Here is an 8,221-nt window from a genome sequence, read left to right as displayed (position 1 = left end):
AGCTTTCCAAATATGTATCATTCATTAATTATAGTTGTGATTAAGTTATGATAGAACATCGATACTTCTCGGTTTCGTTTTTTCTGGGACGCACTGTATATTGGTTGTGGATACGTTGAGTAAGTATTTGGGCCCTGTCTTATAAAGAGTTACGATTCCTCAAATCAATCGCAAGCTTAGTCTCCCATCCGTTATGTACATAATTTAAAAAACAAACAATTTCTCTGTCAAAAAAAATAATAATCAGTAATAATAGCATGGGCAAGCTTGACACTTTTTAGTGTACATGATAGTATGTTTAGTATGTTTTTTGTTTTGTTCTTTTGTTCTTGTTTTTCCTATATTTGTTTTAGGGGTAGGCTTTGATATAAGGAATCCCTCCTTTCTGCCTATCCCAATTATGCTCTCATAAATTGCCATTGTTATTTGTTATCACTATCTTGTTTTTTTTATCATTCCATTCTGTATGTGTATGTTTTAAATGTTTTGATGGAGAGTGTTGAATAAACTTTGAATTGAATTGAATTGAGTTGCGCTTGATATCAATCGCAAATAAGTTGCGATTGATATCAACTCTTTATAAGACGGTGGAAGGTCAACAATCACTGCAGCGTGCACCAGTGAAAGTGAAACAGACTAGCACCAATCAAATTAGACTAGTATAGGGTTTAATTTACTTGCCCTGCATGATTTTAATTTGCAAATTCTACAAAGTTTGGGGTTTTCACTTAAAAGTTAAGCGTTCCAAAACTTTTTTTTTCTCCATCATCGAGCATGAGTTAAATGCTGCTTATAAGTATCTGCTTGCATGGTGATGTAGATATAGGCATTACGGTTGCATCATGTGAGAGAGGGGGAGGATTGCCCAGGAAGTCCTGAAAAGGACTATAGGTAATATTTCTTGAGCTTTATAGTTCTGATTAATTGATTGATTTTTCTTCGACAAGCTTCCAACATCCAACAATATACAATAATAACAGATCAAAAATACGTCAGCTTGAACAGGATAACCCACGAAAGCTCGAGAGCTTATTTCCAGTGGGGTCCCTTACAGACATGTATAAAATTAATAAGTTAAAATAGTAACAATTATTTACAGACAGATAAGAAAAATAAAAGAAATACTTATTAAAGATAATAATAATAACAGCATTAAACTGATGATAGAAATGATAATAAGTACAAGAAGAAAAGGAAGAAGGAGAAGAAGAAAAAGAGGCGGAGGAAGAAGAGGAAAATAATGATGAATTTGTAGAATTTCTATAACGTACGAAAACATAAGTATATAACAATTAAAAAGTATGAACCGGCAGAAGAATACAAATTTCAATCATGTAACATGTCATATGTCAAATGAGCATAGTTTTCTATTTCCTTTACACCATTGGGAAGGGAATTCCAATGTTTTATGGCATTGTAATAAACGAATTTCCAATACTACCTACTCTTTCTGGTAAGTTAAAGTTGAATCGGCTATTTCTTGTATTATAATCATGTAAGTCAGTAACAAGATCGAAGTTGGATCGAATATAATGATTCGACCTAGTATGATATATTTTATGCACGTGATGCAATACGAGTTGAACGAGAACTAACGAGAACTATAGCGCCGGTTGGAGAGGATGGGGGGTAGGAGGGGCTCGACGTTTCGAACAGGTTGACTTTCCGTCGTCCTGACGAGTATGAGTTATTTTGGATTTTCCTTTCTAATCCATCCGGTGCTTTTTGCAGAAAGTCCCTGCAATATCGCTCTCTATATACTCAAGCCTGATAATTTCCCCATTAAAAAAAAAAAAATAAAATAAAAAAAAAAAAAAAATAAAAAATAATAATAATATATAATACATGGGAAAAGAAATAGAGAGAGAGAGAGAGAGAGAGAACCACCATCATTATGCAATGGTTCAGGTTTGTGTAATGTACTCTTGAAACCATTTCTAAGCGTCTCAACCCTAACAAATAAATAGCGCAACTATTTGATGAAAAGCGTTTACTGAACTGGATAAAGAATAGTAACTTTATATACGATACTGGCTAAAGACAATATGGTATTGGAAAAGTATTGAAATGTATAATATAGGATGTTTTGTATAGAGGTATTCCAAAATGACAATCTAAAAATCAAATTGATTGTTCTGTATTTATATATAAATATGCATAATACAGTGATCTTTACTGATGTCTTTAGCGTGACATAGTTTCTTCTCCCCTTGCAAACGAGAAAGAAAACATGGTCATTAAAAGGGATTAAGCGACAAATAATGATTGTCATTTAAATTGATGCAAATATTTGTTTGAATAAGCACTACTTTTCACTAGAATGTTCTTTGTAAAAACAACTTTTACAAATCTCAGCCGTGCTTACTGAGTTGAGACGTTCCATTCAATTTAAAATACTTTGTAAAGATTAGACTTCTCCTAATCTGAAAGTGATCTTAAAGCGCAGTGACAGAATTGCGCCATTGCCCTTTGATCAATATCCATACAATAAGCCAGTTTACGGTTGCAGTCTGAGCATGAGCAGATAAAGGTCATTTGTACCAAAAAGGTAAAACCACAGAGATGAATACTGGATACGCGCTCATGAAAGTTATGTAACATTATTCATTTATGCACCAACGGTACATTCTAAGATACGCAGGTGGAGGTATTCTTTTCAAGAGGGCAAACAAAAGGTATTCATGAAGCACATCGAGGACTTTGGCAGTTATTATTCTAAGATGCTCAAAGTGGAACTTCTCCATGTGTAAAAGATCTGTGGATATTTGGGTCATTTGTACCATGTGCTATCTGTAAACTCCCTTATACATTCAAATTAGATTTTTTTAAATTTCAATATATAGATTTGGGTATTGTGGATTTTTAAAAGTTAAAGTTTATGTTGAAGAATTCAGTGGCTGGCGAGCAAAAGGCATATCGGCTATAATAGGACGCCCAAGGCCCAGCTCGGACACGGTACATTGTGTCAAGCTTCTCAACTCAGCCTGATGCTGAGCCTAGGCCCTCCGACGTCCACCATTAAGTCTAGTCGTCTCCACCACGTTTCTTCAAAATTTTGTCCGAAAACCAATAAGAAAAGAAACATAATATACATGAAGATTCTAAACGATTATATGGACAGTTCTCTCTTCTATATATAATATATATATATATATATATTTCTTCTCACTCTTCTTCTTCTTCATGTATCACTCACTATAAAAAAGCGAAACTTCTGGGCTCAAATATGTGCGGTGCAAGGTGCATGGTTAGTAGGGGTACAATACCCTTTTAGTTCTAACTACGAAGTTGACCAGAGCCTGCTGGTGGTTAATGTCTAAGGATTTCAGGAGTATTGGGATTGCTTTTTCATTTTCTATGGCAGATTCTGTAATGAGCATGGCTCTCTTTATAAGAAAGAGCGGGCACTTGCATAAGAAATGGTTGACTGTTTCTTTTCATGCTCCCAATTTGAACAAAGACCAGTCTCATGTTGATTCAACTCAAATAGATTTACATTTAAACCTAAGTTCCACATTCTTAGGCGATGGAGAATAGTTTCGTTACTTCTGTTGTTTAAGTAACACACAAATGTTTTTGATACCAGACTTTGCGTTTCCCGGAGGGGGGATGATGTTTCATTCCATCTTTTTTGCCATATCTCTATGTAGTATGTCTTTATAACATAGTTTGATTCTGCTCTGGTAAGAGCGTTGTTGATTTCTATTTGTTTTAATTTAGTCCTGCTTTAGCAAACTTATCTGTTATCTCATTGTGTTGTAGACCACAATGACTGGGAATCCATTCGAAATTGACCTGGGTGCCCTTGCATTTTAGTTGACTACACATGGTTAGAATTTCAAGAATAAAAGATTCGTCTTTACGAGATTCTATGGCCTGGAGTGAACTCAAAAGATCGGAAAGGATAACTGCCCTGATGTAGAGTCCTGGGAGTTGTAATAACCATGTTAGGGCAAGTACAATTGCGGCCATCTCTGCTCTATAAGAAGATGTGGAATTAGCTAGTCTTTTAGATTGAGAAACATCATAATAAGGTACATGAAATACAGCAGCAGCAGAGTCTTTATCCGGTGCTTTTGATCCATCTGTAATTCTGTATATATATGTAAATAATTATTCCATTTCGAATTTATCAATTCTAGGGCTGCTTGTTTTTGGGCAAAACAGATATTCGATTTCGTTATAACCTCTTTTAGCTCCGATGACACTTGGGGAGAGAGCATTTGCCAAAGGGAGTGTTGAAATAATACTTCATAGGCGTATTATAGTCTTCCGCCTAAGCGTAAGAGGTATACGTGCACAGAGATACTAAACAGGTCTGAAATGTAAACAGGGGTCATCTCATAAAGTGATTTAAACATATAAGTTAGCAAATGCTGATTTCTCCTGTCGTGTAACGATTCCCAGTTAAGGGCATTGGGAATTTCTGAATTGGGTATATGAGAGTCACGATTGATATGTAAAATCAAACGCCCAGCTGGATTTGGAGCTTTGTAATCTTTCAGTTAATATTTACAGGCCGAACCATATACAACATCTCCGTAGTCGAAGTGGGGAAGAACAACTGCATTATATACTAGTTTTATTATAGATTCGTTCAAGGTGCTTCTTAATCTTCTAAGAAGCTTACCATTATGTCCTATTTTTTTAACCATCTTATCAGGGTGAATGTTCCTTTTATTTTGCTCATCACAAAATGACACCTAAGTACTTGACATTGTCTACTTGTTGAATTTTGGTCTCACAGAGGTTACATTTAAGTTCTTTTTCTTTGACATCATGTATCGACTACCAATTAGCATACAAACATTTTTTTTTCTTCAAAATTTACACTTTCATCCACCATTTTTCTTCATCCACTGGTGTAAAAGAAGTAGGTCACTGTTCAGAGTTGACTCAATTTTGCGTACTGAGGTATCGGAGGAATATATCACTGTGTCGTCTGCATATAACTTTAGACTGCTTGATTTAATATATTTGGCAAGATCGTTAACATATATTATAAATAAGAGTAACGTTAAAAGGGTCAAAGGACTTCGCGTAACCGTTCTCAGAAATCGAAATGGTCTAAAATAATTATAATGATGATAGGATTATTGTGCGAGGACTGCGTCACGTGCGACTAAATTCTCCGTCCTGTCCATAAGACGGCATTACGACGGTAGAAGGCCGGTAAAAGAGAATTAAAAAAAAAGGGGGGGGGACCTCCGTAGTTAGTACCTGACGAGATCACAAAGTAACACTTTAAAGTCCAGGATCTACAGGGAATTTCTCTTATTTGTTTTCGAAAATAATTCATGGGGTCGAACTCAGGGCTTAAATTAATTTGTTTATCCACGGGGGCTCTCCCCCCCCCAAAAGAAAAAGAGCCCCGTGAGCCTTCTCACGGGGGCTCTTTTAGTACTGACGGGGGCTCTTTTTTTATACAAATTTCCATTGAATTGGTACCTATGATACTCCTCAATTATTTGCTATTTCATCATTATCATTTTAATCAGCATTTTCCCTCTTACAAATTACAAGCTACATAACTGACTTTCATCCCGTGATGACATTCTCTCGATTTCTTCCCGTTCTGCACATTATTTCCTCCTCACTATTCGGAGCAAACTTTACATTCTTTCTTTATTCTGTTTTTAGTGCTTTTTTGTACAGGCGCGGATCCACGGGCCAATTCTAACGGCCCCCGCCTCCCCCCTAGCCTCCCAAACCGGTAGAAAAATAGGATAATAACGTAAATTACCTTAACACCCCCCCCCTGACCAGCCAGTGAATAAATGCGACATCAAAATATTTGTGCTTCTCTGACCATAGCCCCCCCCCCCCCTCACTTTGATAATCACTTTTGGCACAAAAGTCCTACGGGAGCTGTTTCAGTGACATACCGTACCACACTTTGACATATCTTCTTCTCCCCTTGCAAACGAAAAAGAAAACAAGGTCATTAAAAGGGATTAAGCGACAAATAATGATTGTGATTCAAATTGATGCGAATATTTGTTTGAAGAAGCACTGCTATTCACCAGAATCTTCTTTGTAAAAACAACTTTTACAAATCTCAGCCATGCTTACTGAGTTGAGACGTTCCATTCAATTTAAAATACTCTGTAAAGAATACACTTCTCCTAATGTGAAAGTGATCTTACAACACAGTGGCAGAATTGCATGGCTGAGATTTTTAAAAGTCGTTTTTACAAAGAAGATTATGGTGAAAAGCTTTGCTTAATATTCAAAAAAATCCTTGCATCAATTTGATTTTTTTCTCTTATCCTCAAGCGAGGTTTTTATTTCCATAATAATAATACATTTGTACATTAATAACTCAATAATTGAGTGAAACATAACATAGGTTAAAGATTAAAGTACATTCAACAATTCTTCCAGCTAAGTATTATTTTCTTTGCTAACACATTCATATCTTAAAATAATCTTAGCAACGACTTGAATTCAAAAGACAAATCACAATGATCATTTTTCCTTTTCCTTTATAAAAAACCTTGTTTTCTTTTTGTTTGCAGGGGGAGAAGAAGCTATGTCACGTTAAGAAATCACAAAGATCAGTTGTATTATGCATATTTATATATAAATACAGAATAATCCATTTGATTTTTAGATTGTCATTTTGGAATACCTCTATACAAAACATCCTATATTATACATTTCAATACTTTTCCAATACCATAATTATTGTCTTTAGCCAGTATCGTATATAAAGTTACTATTCTTTATCCAGTTAGTAAATGCTTTTCATCAAATAGTTGCGCTATTAATTTGTTAGGTTTGAGACGCTAAGAAATGGTTTCAAGAGTACATTACACAAACCTGAACCATTGCATAATGATGGTCTCTCTCTCTCTCTCTCTCTCTATTCTTTTACCCATGTTTTATAGAAAAAAGGCGCTTCACCCCCTCCCCCTTCCACCCCTAATGTTAAGCCGGATATACATCGATCTCAAGGACTGTCCATGATCGTACACAGTTGCTTCTATGTTCAAATCCGTCCGCACACAGTTTCGGCCCGTTGGCAAAAATGTTAAGAATGTAGTGAGATCTAATTTGATGTGATGGGGGCTTTAGAGAGGAACACATTTAGGCTATAGAATCTAGGCAAGGGTGGCGGAGCCGCAGGGGGGGGGGGGTAGGGAGGCACAGTGCCCCCACTATTCCCAGGTACCCTTAGGTGTCGCCTTTTACTTAAGATAAGTGCACTTTTTTAATTTCTAACATGTGCCCACTCCATAATTATCTTAACACCTCTAATAAGTGCCCCTTTCAATGATGATAATTGACCCTATTCAAATCTGAGAGGTGCCCATTTTACTTTAAAACTGCCCTTTTCTTTTGTTATACGTGCCCCTTCTCACCTCATTTAGTGCCCTATTTCAAATATGAGAGGTGTCCCTTTTATTTTGACAGTTTTACAGTGCCTCTTTTTATCTCCGGTGAGTGCCCTTATTAATATTTGAGAGTTGCTGCTTTAACTTTGTAATAAATGTCCCTTTTCATCTCTGCAAAGTGCCCCTTTTATTTTGACACGTTTCCCTATCCTTTCAAATTAGTACTATTTTCCTTCTAATAATTCCCCCTTTTCCTTTGTAATAAGTGCCCCTTTCCCGTACAATACTTGCCTTTTTTCATTTCTGGTGAGTGCCCCTTATCAGGTGCGAGTAGTGCCCCATTTCCAACTGTGTACCTTGACACGTGCTCCTTTTCTTTTAATTTTGGATATGTGCCCCTTTTCCTTTCACTATCAAATATGCTCCTAATTTAAAGCGACTAAGATCAACTTTTCCTTCAAGTTCACCCAAAGATCGCTCGCTACGCTCGCTCGGATTTTATGCTATTAAACTTTGTTTCTTATTAAAGACCTTTTCAGTATTTCATGATAAAGATTGTTTTACCTCTTTCTAAGATGTAATTTTTTGCACAACGACCTCACAGAAATTACATATTTTGCTCGCTCGCTTTGCGCGCTCGCAATTAATATTTCAGACCATCACACTGCCAAGTTACATTCTTAAGCAGTATCATGGACCATGTAAAGAAAGAAACAAACGTTGAAATCATGCCTGATAAACTTATCACAATGTAGGGGTATAAGGGCCTACCCATGAATAACATTGGTATATTTCGCTTCGAGTTTTCCCTTTGTAGGTCACCCTCTCTTTCTCTAGGAAGTGCCGTTTTTTGTTGGTGCTATAATAAGTCAATGAAGCAAAAT

This window comes from Strongylocentrotus purpuratus, unplaced genomic scaffold (genome assembly GCF_000002235.5).
Source record: "Strongylocentrotus purpuratus isolate Spur 01 unplaced genomic scaffold, Spur_5.0 spur5_scaffold_5, whole genome shotgun sequence".
Classification (NCBI taxonomy): domain Eukaryota; kingdom Metazoa; phylum Echinodermata; class Echinoidea; order Camarodonta; family Strongylocentrotidae; genus Strongylocentrotus; species Strongylocentrotus purpuratus.
Note: the sequence above shows the minus strand (reverse complement) of the source record.